This window comes from Muscardinus avellanarius (assembly GCF_963383645.1).
Source record: "Muscardinus avellanarius genome assembly, chromosome: 4".
NCBI classification, from domain to species: Eukaryota; Metazoa; Chordata; class Mammalia; order Rodentia; family Gliridae; genus Muscardinus; species Muscardinus avellanarius.
This window is the reverse complement of record NC_137789.1, coordinates 147,687,124-147,704,334: the sequence shown is the minus strand read 5'-3', so window position 1 is coordinate 147,704,334 and position 17,211 is coordinate 147,687,124. Positions and strand designations below refer to the sequence as shown.

The 17,211-nt window shown below is 48.5% G+C and overlaps 1 protein-coding gene across 2 annotated transcripts in view; it reads left to right on the top strand.

Annotated features, from left to right (window-relative positions):
• GFRA1 (GDNF family receptor alpha 1) overlaps window positions 1-17,211 on the top strand; it is a gene marked incomplete at both ends in the record, with an annotated part of 212,380 nt that overhangs the window by 150,558 nt on the left and 44,611 nt on the right. The window lies entirely within an intron of this gene.

The following is a 17,211-nucleotide window of genomic DNA, read 5'->3' as shown; positions in this document are numbered from 1 at the left end:
ATGTCTTTTTCTTTTGGGGCCATTTATTGATTTACTTTAATGTGTGAATACGATCATGAACACAGACATTGTAGAACTGGGTACAGGGAAAGGAGAATGCACCCCTTGGCTCTGTTCTCGCTCATCCCTGAGTCCACAGGTGACCTTGGTGGACAACTTCATCTAAGTTCTTCCAGAGCTCAGGGTGGGAGCCAGCTGCTGATAGAAGCAAGTCATCTTTGCTGAGCAGAGGCTGAGTCTTTGCACATGGAGATTAGTCTGGTGCCTCATTCATATGACCAGGCTGTCTGGGTCCTGGCCTGCAGATTCACATGGGGCCGCGTATTGGAGTCTACCTGTACTTTGTCCCCAGGGTAGGGTCTAGGAGCTTTCAGAGGCTTCTCTGACAAAATCTTACATATTCAGTAAGTGTTAGGCAAGTGGCAAGCAGGGGAGAGTGGAATGAGGTGGTTGTTTTCTTTTAGATTCCCCAGGTCCAGAGATCAGAGAGGCGGGGGGAGCGTGTGATGTGATTTGTTGGGAATTCTGGCCAGCTGAGTTTTGAATCAATTTGTTTTATCTTGGTTAAATGGGATCCCATTCTTTTCTTTAAATTTGTTCTCATGGCAAGCAAAGAAAAGCCAAAGTCCTCTCTATCTTGATAACCCTCTCATGTTAAAGATTTTTTGGAAGTAATATCTTGCAATGACCTTTTTTTTTTTTTTAAGTTGGCAGCAAGTGGCCAGCTAGGAGAGCCTCAGATGACCAGGCATCACATGAACAGCTGGCCAGCGGGGAGAGTCAGGTGTTCCTTAATAGCAGCCCCAGAGACTCTTCTCCATTTCCAAGCCCTGGTCCCTTGGGTCCCTCTGTCCTGGTCCCTTGGGTCCCTCTCTGCTGTAGGCTGTAAATGGGGAGCAGGGTTGGGGGAGCTCAGCTCAGGTGGCAAGGATGGGAGGTAACAGGCATTCTGAAGAGCCCAGATCCCAAACCTGGGGCTGGAGTCACGTTAGCCTTTGAGCAGAAGAGATCCCCTTCTGTTTCTAAGGTTATACTTGGCTTAAAGCTAGGCAGCTCCTGCCCATGCTGTCACCCTGTCCACTGCTGGGTCTGAGCAGGGAGGCCCCAGGCTTTGGTCCTGCCATGAGAAGGTAAGACATGCAGGGCAGAAATGGATCTGTGTATAGGCCTGTGTTGACTGAGCAAAGACCAGGAGAGGAAGAGGTGATGGCGGTGCCTTCTCTCCTCACAGGTTTCCCTTCCATATGAGGTCCAGAGAAAGTCTGTGACCCTCCTGCATGGATTTAAAGCCCATCCATGAGCAATTATTTTGCCTCGTCTGGCCTGCTCCAAAGAGACTCCTTGGAGGCTTGGTGTGAATTTGTTAAGTCGGATTGCTTTCCTGCTAAGCAAAACTGAGATGAGAAGCGAGTTTAGAAACTTGGAGAACCCTGGGAGACATGGCAGGAGGAACCTGTGGGTAACACGGTGCTTGGTTGCTGTCTGGGGCTCACACTGACTTGGTACAGGGGCAGGTTCCAAAAACTGTTGGAGGCACCCCGCTAGCAGGGAATAAATTCAGCTGAAGAAGCAGAAATCTACAATAGGCCCAAGACACCCTTGTCTAGTCACTGATTTTGCCTGCTCATACCAAGGTCTGGTGGAATGGATGGCAGCCACCGAGTGGTGCACTGGCAGCATCCAGGACTAAGGTCGTACCTGGAGGCAGTGTTAGTAGTACTGTCACGCTGCTGGCCCTGGGTGCAGCGCAGAAGCCCCTGAGCAGCAAGGGCTGGACTACCTAGGAGCCCGGGCAAACTGAATTTGTCTCAATGTGATTGATAAGCCTTATACCCTGTCTTGACTCTTTCCTGAAAAGAGGAGTCAGGGACTTCCCCTGGTGGTACCCGTTGTGAGGTTGTTTAGCCCATAATTTCTTCCCAGAGCCTGGACTTATTAGTCATGATTACCCCCTCCCTGTCCGATGTGGTAAATGTAATTTGAGTTGTTAGTTTGGCACGCTGCCATGTTTTCTTTCATCAGATTTTATTAATCTTGTCTTTAATTTTATGCCTTTTATTCGTCCCTTCTCAATCCATCTCAAGGAGGCTGCTGTACAGCTTCCCAGAGCAGCAGCTGCTACTGGCTGGCGGGAGGGGGAGTGGCTGGGGGTTTCTGGTTACAGTCCCTGAACCCCAATCCCTCTGCCCCTTGACTCAAGGCCTCATTTGAATACTCCCAAAGGGAAGGATGGCAAGAGGGAAAATTACTTCCTAAGCACCAAGATCTTGGAAAGCTCCGGCTTTCAAATGCCCCCTTCCCATCTAAACATCAGAGCCTCTCACAGAGCTGCTCCTGCTCATTAAAACCTCCCCCAATGCAATGTTTGCCTACCCTCGGCCTCAGGTTTCTTTTCTTGGAGTCCCAAGGTACCTCTGCACAAAACCTGCCTCTCTTCTGCCTTGCGCCTTCAAACAGATGAGAAGCAACTTGAGCTTTTCCTTTTGACTTTGTTTTTCTTTTCCCTTTTCAGGAAGCTGACAGGCTCCTCTCCTCTTGGGGTGGCTGGCAAAGGCGTGTGCTTGACTGTTGGGGCCTCCAAGCTTGTCTCTGGCAAAGCAAATGCTGTGGTGTTATTAGAAGGCTGTGATGAAATTTAAAAGCCTCACATCCCTCCCCTGGAGCACAGCATCTCCCCTGCCAGTCTTCCCCTGGTTACTTTTCTTACTGCCTGGAAGGATATTGGTACTAAGTTTGGCTGAAAGAAAAGCATATCCCTTTATTCCTGATGCAAATTGTTTTATATGCACAGTTTAAATTTAAACTTTACCTCCTTTCTCCCAAACCCTGACAACGGGGCGGGCGTAAGCTCAGCACTTGAGCACTGACTCAGGATGTTGCAAATGTGCTCCTGTTTTATTCTTCTAATGAATCACTTAGGTACCTCAGCCATTCTTCATTTTCAAGAGGCTTTTCCTGGTCCTCTGGAGCAGGCCTCTCCTGCTTTTGTCTGAGAATCACAGGGCTATGCTATTTCCATTGCCAAGCAAAGCGCCAGCCTGAGGCTATGGAGCAGCCCACCTGCCTTGTGGCTTCAGCTGCTGCTAAGAACAACTCAGCATGTGCCTGGTGGCTGGGTGGCTGTGGCCTTCTTGGTCATTCTGCACAGGAAGAAGTGCTATGTCCTTGGGAGCCAGAGCAGCAAGTCTTAGTGCTGCTCTGAGACTTACTTAGTGCAGGCTCTAAGACTTACTTAGCGCATGCCGTCAGTGTTCCCCTAAGCCTGCCCTTTTTCTCTGGGTGGCTGGGTCTGCAGGGGCTCCAGCCAGAGCCGGTCAGCCCTCTGCCTTAGATGGTAGCACAGGCTCTCCCTTTCCTGGCAGTATGCTCAGAGGGACAATCAGGTACTGGGTTTACCCTCAGCAGTACTGGGTCAGGGATATTTTGTTCCTTCTAGAAAGATTCTGATCATGTTAGATCTCAGAATAAAGGGGTCAGGGACCCTCTGTCTTTTGTCCCCAAGGCTTTTGTGGCCTGCTGGAGACACCCTTTCTCCTCCTTCCAGTATGAGTACTGTGCCCACAACGTTTCCAAAAGTGGAGACTTTGATCAAGTCATCAAGTATATGGTTTTTCCTTTCTCTATGGACTCAAGATCCCATAATGATATCCTGAGAGCCTGGAGGATTTTTTTTTTTTTTTTTTTTTTTTTTTTTTTTTTTTTTTTTTAGCAGAACCAAGAAGGCATTCCTCAGTATAGCACCAGAACAGCACATATAATTTCTAAACTTCTGCCCTAACCATCAGTACATTTGCTAGACTGGGGGTGGCCCTGCTATCACTGGGCAGAAATGTCACAAAAACATACAACAATTTCTGCTCCAGCGACTTATTTGGTCTGGCAGTAGAAAGGAACCTTTGAAAGGTGAGAAGCGTGCTTCATTTGCCTGGAACGAGGTCCTTCTTGCACAGTAAACCGTAGGTCTTAGAGATCAAGGACACCACACCACTTCTTGGGCTGAGATTTCTGAGTCAAAAAACTGGGTTTTACATCACCACCACACCTGGGCTTGTCTTGACCTGCAGCAAGCGCAGGGGAAAATGGCCCAGAGGATAATTAATGACTACAACTAGAGAGGTAGATTAATTTGGCACTTAATTTTATTTTACGCTGATTCATTCACAAATGGAAATCAGCAATTAGACAACACAAACTTTTGAACCATGGAAGGAAAGGTTCAGGAATATGAGGAAGTACAAGTAAAACATTTTCCAGTTCATCTGAGCAGTTTTCATTTCAAATGATTGCACGGGTGTCTTTAGCAATGCGGAGTGCCAAATGGCTTTCCTTTGTTACGTGCCCCACCCTGGAGAGCGGCTGCACCCTGTCTCTGTGCTAGAGCCCAGAGTGTGCTAGAACCCATGTAGGCACGAAGCAGATCCCAGGCCTTGTGAGATGAGTAAGGGGTCCTCTGACGTGCGCTGTCAGGCTCATCGCCTACTCTGACCCCATCAGGTGGAGAGAGCTGCCTTCTTGCCTGATGGGCCCAGCCCCTGTCCCGCGACGTGAGCCACCAGCTCTGCTTCCCAGGGCACCTGAGCTGTGAATCAGATGTGAACAGCTCCAACCTGCTCCACCTTGTCGCCTTGTATCACTCTCCTTATCTCTCCTTTGGCAGAAGCCCCATGTGAAGCCATTTGTCTGTTCTACTGGAGCCTGTCACTAAAAAAAAAAAAAGAAGAAAGAAAGAAAGAAAGAAAGAAAGAAAGAAAGAAAGAAAGAAAGAAAGAAAGAAAGAAAAGAAAAAAAGAGCTCCAGTAGATTTACTCTCTCTCCAGCCGGCCCCTCCTGCGCCTGCGAGGCTCAGGGCTTCGGCCTCCTGCTCCCAGCCCCTTCCTCCTCTTACTCTGATCCCCTTGAAGCCACTTGAACCAGTCCTGGCTTGGAGACAAAATGCATCTGAACACTTTTCCTTATGTTTGTGTGTTGTGTGGACTATCGGATGGAGGTGGACAGATGGAGTCTTAGCCCCAGAGTTGTCCTGTGTTTGAATGAATGTGAATGGAGAAGAATAGGATCTGCCCAGGAAGTCCAAACAGCCCGTATTTCTTTGAGAGTAGAGAGTGTCAAGGTGGACATGTTGGGAGCTGTGTGCTGATCAGGCCTTCGTGCCTGAGAATCAGTGGGAATGGAGAAGGAGAAATGCCTGGTCATGAAGGGGATTCAAGGGTGGGGGAAGTAGGAGCCTAGGAACTGTGCAGGAAGATGAGGGAGAAAACTCAATATGACATCAAGGAAAGACACCGGGGGCATCCGGTGCCATGCGCAAGTGTTGGCTTTTACCCATCAAAGGTGAGAAAGCATCGAAGGAGTCCAAGTGAGAGCCTCTCTGGGGGAGGATTGGAGGCCAGGTAGGAGATTCTTAGGCTGGACCAGATGAGAGATGAAACACAAGGGCCAGAGAGAAGAGGAGAAGGATTTTGGAAATTTGATAAGTCCCATGAAAGATGCCTCCAAAAGACTTGCCGAATGAGTGCTGAATGAGCACACCTGAAACGTGTACGGATGTCAGAGGAGAGGCTGGCCTATGGGGGTGGATTCGATAATCAGCTACACAGAGGTTGTTGAAGATGTACAGTGAGATTCGTTTTCTGGGGACAGTAGGTGAGAAGAGAATTTGGCCAAAGATGAACCTTGGAAACATCAGGTCCACAATGAAAGTGTCGGCAGAGGCCTTAGAGATGTAGGAAGCTGGGACCCAACAAAGACCACAGCTCGAGCCTTGAGAGGAAAGGGTTGGCGTCCACTATTCTGGGAGAACTGGATTTAACACATAAAAGTCTATCCTACATCTCTCTTTTCATTTATCCCTCCCTCCATGTATGTGTCTACCCATGTATCCATCCATCCATCCACCCATCCACCCACTCACCCTCCCACTGTCCATTTATCCATCCATCTGTTCGCCCATCTATTCATCTATCCATCTGTCTCACCATTCCTCCTTCCCTGTTTCTCTCCATCATTTCAGCCAGCAAGCTGGCATACACTTATGGGCATCCGCTTACCACCATAAAGACCTGGTGTCTCATCTATAGCTCAAAGAAGGCAGGTATGGGACAGTCAAGGAGGTGGGGTGTCATAGTCTTGGCCAGGAAGGTACCATGGGCTTTGGGAGAAAGGAGGTGAGAACAGCAACCCAGCTGGCTGTGAGCAAGGCTTTCTGGAAGAGCTACCATTTGAGCTGGAGCAGAAGGATAACAATGGCGTGAAAGAGAGCAGCCATGGTGGTCAAAAGGCAGGGGCCCAGGGCGGTGGCAGGGAAGGCATGGGAGGTACAGTACCACCCATCGCCAGGTACTGATGGAACAGCACTGAGCTCCAGCTCGCTAAGGTGGTTTCTAACCAGCCAGCCTCCCTGCCAAGGGATGGTCAGTGGAGCGGCCAGCCCAGGGGGTCCCAGCTTCCCACGGAGGAGCTGGAAATCAATCTAGGCTTGTCGACTCTGAAACCTGGGTTCTGTTACTAGTTCCAAATGATTGTCTTTCATGACAAGAATACAATGTTCTCATGCAGTCCAGCATTACTACCTTCTATTCCAGACAGCCAGAATGATGATCCTGGCCAGCCTCTGAGTCCAGATGCTCTTTATGGCTCAGTAACTAAGACAGCATCGGTTTTTAAAGACCATTTTTCACAGAGAGTTAGAACATCATGTCCATCAGAGCCTCTGAGCATCATTTAAAATTTTAAAAAAAGCTGCTCAGGTAATACATGCTCATTAAGTTCTTACTTTACCTCATTTCCTCTTGAGCACTCATTGCTTATTATAGAGTGGGCGCTCTGTGACAGCTTACTGATTTTGAAAGAGTTGTTTCTACAAATAGGAAAAAAACATCCTCCCAAACCACATTAGTTTTTAAATTATTATTCTCAAGTCACTGTTTACTCCAGGCACAGCACTGACGCCCGCTCCTGTGCAGAGAGGGACTTGGATGTGGGGTGTCCTGGGCCCCTCTGCCAGGCACTCAGCCTCACCTTGTTTGACCCTTATCGTTCCTATGAGTTCAGAGTCCTTAACCTTCACCTACCCAAAAGCTGTGGACATCAGGGACCTGGCCATGTATCTCACAACGTAGATAAATTCTGTGCCGTCGCAGCGTGATGGGAATTCCGAATAATTCACTGTTAGGTTATGTCCACATGCTGGGATCAGCCAGGTGTTATGCCTTCCTACCTTCTCCCTGCCCAGGGACCATTTCATTTATCATTAGAAGACCTGTTTTGTGGATTGCATCTTAGGACAGTGCTAGGACCTGATGTTGGGGGCAAGACCTCGAGATCCCTGCCACAAGTGGTGAAGAGGGTGGATGGGGCACTCCCAGAGGGCCTCTGGGTCCTGGCCTTTGGCCCACCATGTCTGTGACTGGAGAGCAGAGAGAGGCCCTGATCGGCCCCCTTCTACTGCTCTGTGCAGCTCAGTCCTCTTCGAAGGAGAACCTTTCTGCTCTGCCCATTAGCCATTTTCTAATCTAGTAACCACAAAGTTCACAGGCTTCACACCCCCTTAAGCCCAGATCAGCCCAGCCAGACAGATAGCCATGCTCTTTTCTCCCCACTAATACCACAGGGAAGGGATGCTTCTGTTTCACACAGCTCTTTTCAAAGCTATTCATCCACTGAGCAAAGAATGGGGTGCAAAAGAATGGGGAGACAGAAGACGCCAGCCTCCCTAAGGAGAAGCCCTTATGCAGCCAGCAGCCTGCAGGGCCTGAGGCATGCCATGCTGACCGGCATGCTGCCTGCCCCAACAGCTGAGGTTGTTCTGCCCCCACAGCAGACAGTATTTCCTTTTTTGGCCATGCATGATTACAGTTGATGTACCAGCCATAGCCTGTGACCCGGATCATTCTCATTTTTGTATCTGGAAATTTGTCCCCTCGGGTACTGGTGGTGGCTGTGGTCATATAGTCCAGGAGGGGGTTGTGTTTTGCATTTTATTATTAGCATCTTGACTGGAGGAGGACCGTGTGGAGCGCAGGCCTGGGCTGCATGGTGTTGACCCCAATCACCTGCCCCATAACATGGGGCCCTTGTGGCCCTGGGCCCTGGTCCTAGAAATCTGCTTGAACCCCTCTCAGTGCAACTTAGAGCTAGGAGTAAAGAGTTATCTCTTACCCTTGCCTCCTGTCCAGATTGGTGATGGGCCTGGGTCTCCCAGACAGGCTGGAATCTTGCTCCCCCACCTCACCCCTGTATCACCCCAAGTTAGGTATCCTGCAGGCAGATTGGCATTTGCATTTCTACGGGCCTTTCCAACTCAGTGAATGAGAAATTGCTCTGTAATTTCTGAAGGCAATTAATTATGCAGAAAATCTTGCACCCAAGAAAAACAAGAATTTGAAAGAACGGTAAGTGTGAAAAGTCCCACACACGGCTGGAGTCTTGGGATTTCTTTTCTTCCTCCCCCCAGTTGCTGTCAATGTGAGTGTGAGAGAGGTAGACCTGGGCTTGCAATCAGAGGCCTCAGTTTCCCTCTGTGAATGGAGGTGACAGCTTCATCTTCATTGAAGAAAGTACATCAGCAGCAGCCTGCCCCAGAATACAAAAACTCCTTCATTTTTTTCCACAAGTTTTATTATTATTATTATTAACAAGAACAAAGAAAGATTTGAGAATCCAAGTGTATCATCCTCCACTCAGTTGCAGACAGAGACCTTTAAAGTAGGATTTGTAGGGAGAAGCAGATTCTTAATGTCTTTACACTCTCTGCACCCATAGCATTAGGGGGTGCATGGAAATGCCAGCGTCGTTCCATGAAGCTGAGTCGAGAAGCTTCTTCTATCAGCCTCTTTTGAGTGTTGGAACCACTAAAGGGTAGGCAAAGTCCGGGGGTTTTGGGGACCATGTCTCATCTCAAGAACATGTCTGTTCAGCGTATACAATTATTGACACACAAAGATACACAGTAAGCTTTGAGCGGAGCTGGCCACGAGATTGCTGGGCATGCAGTACAGAGTCACATCTTTGGCTGAGAGTGAATAGGCAGTGGGGGACCCCAGCAGTCTATGGGGCATGCACTGCCCTGGTGACCCATCGTGACCATGAATAGGCGCTGTGAGAGGGACCGCGTGGGAGTCAGGATCTGCGGGAGCCAGCAAAGGGTGGCCAGTGACTCAGCGGGACTGAATCCGAGTCTCCCTCCGCCTGGATGGTTCTGTGTGCTGTGAATCATCCAATCATAATGTTAGGAAGCCAGCCACAGGCGGGGGTAGGGTGGTTTGTCACACAGGACTCGGGAGCCAGGGACATTTAGCGGGAACGTGTGGATGGTGGCAGCGGTGGCGGCGATGGGGAGAGTGGTGATGAGCCATGTGTGTTTGACATTTACTGTGTGCCTGGCATTGTGCTGAGCTCCTCACAGCAAGCCGGGGCGTGGGAGCTGTCCTAATCCTCCCTGTCACAAGGCTGAGGAGGGGGGTCTGGAGCAACTTCCAAGTCACCTGAGTGATGTAGCTTGAAGTTGGACCCAGAAGGTCGGGGGGCTGCAGATCCCATGTTCTTAACCAACTTGCTGTTCATTTCTGCGCCACGTGTACGTATCTTATAAAACACCCGTATGACTGTCCGATACATTCATATGACTCAGGGTGAACTGGAATGCGGGAGGTGACTTCGTTTTTATTGCTTCCTCATTTATTTATTATTAATTAATTAATTAATTAATTTTCAAGCAGAAATGTTTAAGTAAGGGGCCTGTGGGTCTTGTCAAGATAAGGCTTAAGTACCCTTCAGCAAACATATTTCATTTCTCATTAAAATAGTGATTTTCAAACTTTTGGTTTTTGGACACCTCTACACTTTGGGAAAATCATTGAGGATCCTAAAGGGTTTTTCTTTATATGGGTTAAATCTACTGATATTTATTATATTGAATCAAAGCTGAAGAACTGTTCGCATATCTCTTACTTCATTTAAAAACAACATCAAGAAACTCATTATGTATTACTATAAACACCAGGACCTATTTTTTCCATTAGAAATCACTGTATTTTCCAAAAGCAAAAAAAAAACCAAAACTTAAAAACTTAGGGAGAGGCATGGGATGGTGGTGACTTTAGCAAACCTTGTGCCTGGCCAGGAGAGGCCGGGTTTTTCTAGCTGCACTAATTGTGTTTTCTATGCTATGTGGCCTCTAGCAAGAACTTCATGGTGCTCTTGTGAGAGAAGGACAATACGCAAGGTGACCAGGGCTCTGCATAACGAGGGGACTTCTGCCCTCACCCTGCAAGACTCCCCTAGACTGCCAGGACCCTTGGACCACCCTGATAACTGCTATGCTAGATGGACCGGGATGATCTTGGGCTTGGAGATGTGCCTGTGCTCCAGGCCTTCCTGAACCCAGGCCACGTGGGTGACGTTGCCACCTGTGATCAGCCCAAGCAGGTGGGGCAGGGCAGGATGGTGAGACTGTGGGAGGTCTGTGGGGGAGCAAGTGTAGGGGCTTTTACAGGTGGAAGTGGGTTAGAGGATTAGGAACCCATGATCTTTTCCTGGCAGCTACACTGTGGCTCCAGGGATGGGTGAGGGGTCCGTAGCACCTAGGTCAGCTTGGTTTCTTGCTTGGAGAATTGCCCATTCTGTTATGACCTTCATAGATGACTCTTCTCATTGCTAGATTGCTGAAGGGTTTTGCCGTTGCTCTTAGCTCCTACTAGCTGATAGGCACAATTTTTTTTTAAGGTACTGGGGATAAAACTTAGGGGCATTCTACCTCCAAGATATGCCCTATTTTTTATTTTTTACTTTGAAACAGGGTCTCACTGAGTTACAAAGGTCTTCACTTTAGTTTGGCCATGAACCATGATCCTTCTAACTCAGCCTCCCAAATGCTGGGAATACAAGTGTGTGCCGCCACACCAGGTTTGACACAAATTCTTTTGTCCAGAAAGTCTCAGCGGAGCTTTTCTCTCATAGGCCAAGGTTTGGGGAGGTGCTGCAGGAAATCCCCTGGCCCTAGGTATGGCAGCGGGGTAGTGCACCTCGGTGTGGGCCTTCCCAGCTACAACCCCTCTGCTCCTCCTGCCCCTGATCACTGGCTATAGCCAGAAGCAAAGGATTGCAGTGACATTTGGCCTGGGTCAGCCCTTAGAATTGGAATTGCCAGGAAGCTGGCCAATCAGAATTCCTGCGAGCTCCCTGAGGTTGGAGTTCCTATCGCAGAGTCAGAGTCAGCTGTTTCCACCTGACAGATGGAACTTCTGAGCGGGATCTGGGAAGAGGGAACGCCATCTCTCCAAGAATGCTCACTCCGGCAAAGGATCAGGATGCTCTCCTAGAAGGCCCTTTTGAGGAAACAACGGTAAAGGGGGAAACTCCTCCTCCCTAGCAAAAATTCAAGCTGACACATATTTTGCTACAAGTGAGATACATGGTTTAGTGACATTTGTTTTTCTTGTGCTGGCGGTGCCCTGTCCCTGACTGTGGTTGGCTCCTTTAGTAGTTCAGCAGGACCGGAGCTTTGCAGGACCCTGAGGTCGGAGATGAGGGAGGTGCCTTCAACACGGAGGGGATGAGCAGGGACAATTGTTGGTGCTCCATCAGATACCCTGGAGGGAAGGTGCTACTGATTTAGAGCTGTGGTTTTACAATTTTAGCTTGCAGAGAGATCAGTTTTTGATGTGCAAGGTCCGGGGTGGGACCTGAGAATGTGCAGCCGCATCCTCACTTCTTGTGGCTGCTGGTCTAGGGCCTGGTGTCACATGTGGAGAGTCGTGGTCTTAGGAAATGCCGGCCACGTTTCCTGGGCTGGTGGCCTCACCCTGCTTTCAAATGGGTCTGTACAGCTGGGAGTGAAGAGGAGCAGGTACTGAGTGGCTGTGGGCGCTGAGACTCAGGAGGGAACTCCAGTCTCTTTAGTTACTTTTCGGCTGGCCCCATGCCCATCAAACCCTTGCCTTTGTTGCACGTGAGGAAGACAGTCATTGGTCCATAGCTTGCCGTGGCCCCAGGGAGGAATCCATTTGGCTGAGTTGTGCCTGCAAATGCAAAGAAAAAAGGGGGTCTTAGGACAATCGTTTAGAAAAGAAATTCTCCTTCCAGAATGACCTTTGCAGCAGTCTTTGCCCTGAGCTGTTCAAATAAGAGAAACCAACATGCTCTTCTCCTCTCGGCAACTCTTTCCATGCGGAAACAGCTTCTGCTGTCAGGAGGGAATGTGCGCCGGCCACCTCCAGTACTCCTGGTACAGAGAAAGCAGGAAGGGCGTGTCCTGGGTGTTCAGGAGGCATCACCAAATATTGCCTGAATGCGGGCTTCTGTTACCAAGCCATGTATAAGAATGCCTTCCCCGGGGCCATACCCAGTGCTCTTTCCACATGGGGGGCAGGGGACACTGGGGTGCTTCTAGAACCCAGCTAGAGTCTGGTCTCCTTGCTAGGTTGCCTCCCTGGCCAAGGATCCTGGGGAACCCACCCGATTCCCCTACACTGTCCCTCCAGTGAAGAAGGGACAGCCCCCAACCCAGATTGCCTCCCAGAGCAATGGTTGAAGGAGACACAACCCACATGGAAGGTGCCAGGCACTTAACTGAGCACTGAATTTGGTTCCTGATACCGGATTATGGGCTTCAATCCTGGGCAGTGTCCTATGGAGGGCATACCAGGAGAATGTGCCTTTTACACACAGGGTCACTGCAGATGAAGCACAGCTGCTAAACAGTTGGTATTTGGTGACTTTGGGCCTTAGGCCTTTTTCCAGGGTATATACATGGCACCTACCCACTCTGGGAAGGTCCACACGTATGTCTGCCATTCCAAGGGAGGTCCCCAAGGAGATGGCTCTGGCCAGGGCAGATCCTGTTCGGTGCCTCCTGCCTCTGGCCTCCAGAGCGGTCCTGGCAGGGAAGTAATGCTCGGGGTGTGCTGGAGCCTGGGGAGGCCCCACTTCCCAGTGTGGGGGCAGCTTCAGTGCCCCTCACTTCCTTCCATGCCATCCTGATATGGTAACCACGTACACAGTGGGGAGGGGTGCTCAGGGGGCCGCACCCAAAACCTTCTCTGCACAGCTGTGTGTCTGGATTGCAACTGAATTCTACTGAACAGTAACAACAGATATTATACTTTTATGCTTTTAAACTGCAAGCACTGTTAAACAAAAAGAATGCCCTCTAATTCTGTCATTACACTTTATTAGCCCTAGTAAAGATCTCTTATATCCACCTAAATCGGATTTGTGCTTCAGGAGCGTACAGATGGCAGCCAGAGTCCAAGAACTGCAAGGGAAAGATGAGGTGTTAGCTCCCGTTTCGGTGCAGTCGGGGTGCGCCCGCGCTGGGGAGTATCTGGGCTTCTGTTCCATATCTGGCTCTGACTCCAGCTCCCTAAGTGGACTGATTATGGATCTCACTGGCCTCTGTATCCTCATCTGTGAACTCAGGCTACCCTGGATAGGAAGGTTACAGAGTGTTAAATGGCTAGGGCCTGGGCAGCATTAGGCTCAGTGACAGGTTCTAAGTCAGTGTGGTTGTGATAATGAGCCCATATCTGGAACAATCAGACCTGGGCCACTGCTTCCCCTCATCTGTGCCTGTTAGGTTGCCAGGCCTGGAACACTGAGGCGTTTGTGATAAAAACCCGATCTGTAGCCAGTGGTGATGATGGCTCACAGGCACCTGTCCCCTCAGAAGGCGGAGACAGGAGGGAGGACTGCAGGTCCCAGACCAGCATCAGCAGCTGAGTGACACACTCAGGAACTTAGTAAGATGCTATTTTAAAATTAAAAAGAAAACAAAAAGGACTGGGGGTGTAGCTTGGAAGTACAATGTCCCTGGGTTCAGTCCCCAGTAATAAATAAATAAATAAATAAATAAATAAATAAATAAATAAATCTGTAAGTGATTGGAGCCGCAGTGTAAGGAAATTTAATTATATTTCATTCATTCACTCATTTAACAGATATTTAGGTATTTACTGGGCATCTCGTCAGCGCCATCTATAATTCTCGGTGCGCACATTCTCATGGTTTCGGCAAGTTTATCAACAAGTTGAAAATATTCAAATAGAAAGCGATGGAGAGGAAGTGTGGGCAGCAAGACCCAGGCTTGTGCCCTGCTAAGGCTCAGTACCGGGGGAGACTTGGTACACAGGCCCAGAGGACATCCTTAAGGTGACTATGAATGGGTCAGGAAACGCCTTGTGATCACTCAAAAAAGTAAAGAGATTGAGGGACTAGGTTTCAGAAGATGTCTTCTATGAACCACGGAAATCAACGTTTTCGTCCTTGAGAAAAGAAAGTGGGGCGTGGGGTTAAATGTAGCTCTGAGAGCTTGAGGGGATACGTAGTAAATGGGGCCGGGGGTACCGCTGACAAGAGGATGTTAAAGATAAGCCTGGATTACTAAGAAGAGTTGTGAATTTTGTGAAAAGGGGGCGTTATCATCTGATGGCAACGGAGTGATTTATCCTTCCAACGTACAGCACCACGGTTCCCTGCCTCCCGAGCAGTAGTGATATTCTCTATGTCCTATCTAGGAAGGAAGATATCAGGGACTGGTTGTTTGCTAAGCTCAAAGTCTCTGTTGACTTTTAAGCAACTTGCCGAAAAGAAAAATAGCCTAGTGTCTATTTACTATCGAATATAATTTTCCTTAGGAAGTCTGCAAGCTCATTAAAGATTAATAGGGGATCTTATTTTCATCTGTTTCTGTTTAAAGTGTGTTTGTGGACATTCAGACATGCGTTTGCTCTCCTCATTCACCGCCCCTTCCGGGGCACCTCGAAATTTCACTGCTTTAATGGACGACGGGACAGGTGAATTATCATTTCACTGCACAGAGCTCAGGACTCAGAGGTATTTAGTGCTTGCCTTCTAGAGTTAGGGAAAGGGGGGGATTTTGCAGATGATTAAAGTCAAGAGAGCCTGTACAATTTACATTTTTCACCTTCTGTGAACCCCAAATAATTAAGATTTGGCTGAAGGAAGTAGCATTTGAGATGACATCTAGAGTGTCTTGGTTTCAGAAAGGCTAATGAGATCTCAGTTCCTCATACTATAAACACTGAGATGTTAAGTTGCCACCTCTGCACTTCCTCTTGAGAGTATCACCTCCTTTTCAGGAACAGAGGCCAGGTGCTTCGTCGCCAGACCAGTAGGGGGCAGCATATGTGGATCACATATAATGACCCTTAGAATGGCCTGGATCGGGATCTGGTTGGGGGGGGGGGAGAAAAAAGTGTACTTAAAAATTATAGCGACTTACAGGAGAAATAAATCTTTTTTATCTTAATGATAGGAATGAGCCTTTGTTTATTTTGTGGTACTGGGGATGGAACACTTCTACCTCTGGGCTACACTCCCAGACCTATTTTTTTTATTTGGAAACAAGGGTCTCTTAAGCCAGCAAGGCAGGCTTCGAACCTGCGCAATCCTCCTCTCTCCACCTCCCAAAAGCGGGGATTAAAAGTGTGCGCCACCATGCCCGGCTTGAGCCTGGTATTAATCTGACTTTATTGATCACATACAGACCTTGAACACATGAATCAGTGGCCCCCAGAACGAAGCATCTCTTGTGCCAAGTTATTAGCAGATGAATTCTAGAAGAAACACGAGTGTGGTCATCTCTACCCTAGAACATTTGTAGAGGTCCTCTAATCATCATAGAACCCCTGGTCTGCTTCAGAGCAGAAGAGACGACACTACTCCCATGAGGTACTGTCCTCACCAAGGAATCAGGAGCAGCTGTAAATAGGTGCTGGGTGCCAGGAACATCTAACCCCCCTGTAACACTGGAGGGATGTGCTGCCATTCAATCTGAGTAAATTAAGCTTTTGAGAAATTAGGATACTTGCCCAGAGTGTCATGGCTAGTAAGTGGTCAAATTGAAATTTAAGTCATGTTCAGATTCTATATTCAGAATCCCTACTGTATCCTGCTGTTGGTAGTATTTTAGTTTTCTGTTCCTGCTGTTAAATTACCACCAACTCAATGGCTTTGAACAGCATGAATTTATTCTCTCGCAGGTCTGGGGGCCAGGAGCCCACCATGGGTCTCGCTGAGCTGAGATCAAGATGTTGCCGGGCGGATTTCGTTGGGGAGGCCTGGAGGAGGATCCGTGTCCTCTCCTTTGCCCTACCTACGCTTCTTTTTGGGCAGGAGGCTATTGGGGATGGAACCCAAGGGCATTCTACCTCTGAGCAACATCCCCAGCCCTATTTTTATTCTTTATTTTAAAAAAGGGTCTCACTTACCGGGCGTGGTGGCACACGCTTGTAATCCCAGCGCTTGGGAGGCAGAGACAGGAGGATTGCGCAGGTTCGAAGCCAGCCGCGCTGGCTTAAGAGACCCTGTTTCCAAATAAAAAAAATATAAAATAGGTCTGGGAGTGTAGCCTGGAGGTAGAAGGGCTTCCAGGAACCCAAATACCACCAAAAAAACCCAAAAAACAAAAAACAAAAAATAAAAAAAAATTAAAAGGGTCTCACTGAGTTGCAGTTGCAAAGGGCCTCACTAAGTACGAGCTGAGGCTAGCTTCGAACCTGGCAATCCTCCTGTCTCAGCCTTCCAAATGCTGGGATTATAAGCATGCGCCACCGTGCCTGGCTACCTAATGCCTGGCTACCTACACTTCTTGGCTCATCCTTCTCCAACTTCAAAACCAGTGAGGGCCAGCGAATGTCTTTTCACTAGGTAGCGTCCATCTGCTGCATTTGCCTCCCTCTTCTACTTTGAAGGACTCATGATTAAATGGGGCCCACCTGCATGAACCAGGATACTCTCCCTCCCTCAGAATCTGTAAATGCTACCTGCAAAGTCCTTTGGGTAAGGTAGCATATTCTTAGGTTCCAGGGATTATCATGTAAACATCTCTGGGGGTGGGGCAGAGATGCCCCTGAAGGTTTTTCCCATCCATCATGATTTTTATTTTATTTTTTTCAGGATATCAGGCATCCTGGAAGGAGTCATTTTCCCTTTATTCCCAGAAGTGGCTTTTTTCGTAGTCATTCTACCTTGCTCCAAGAAAACTCAGAGCCAAATATGTAGCTTTTCATGTAGCCAGTAGTATGTGTGCATTTCATACTAAGAATCCTACCTTTCTGTGGCCCCCACATCACTCAAAAATGTTTCCACTGATTCTGTTGCATCTCAAGGACATCTGAATGTATCAAGAAACTCTTTCCAAAGCAGGGGTGGGCATAAATAATTAAATGAAGCCATGATGGGTGACCTTTGCTG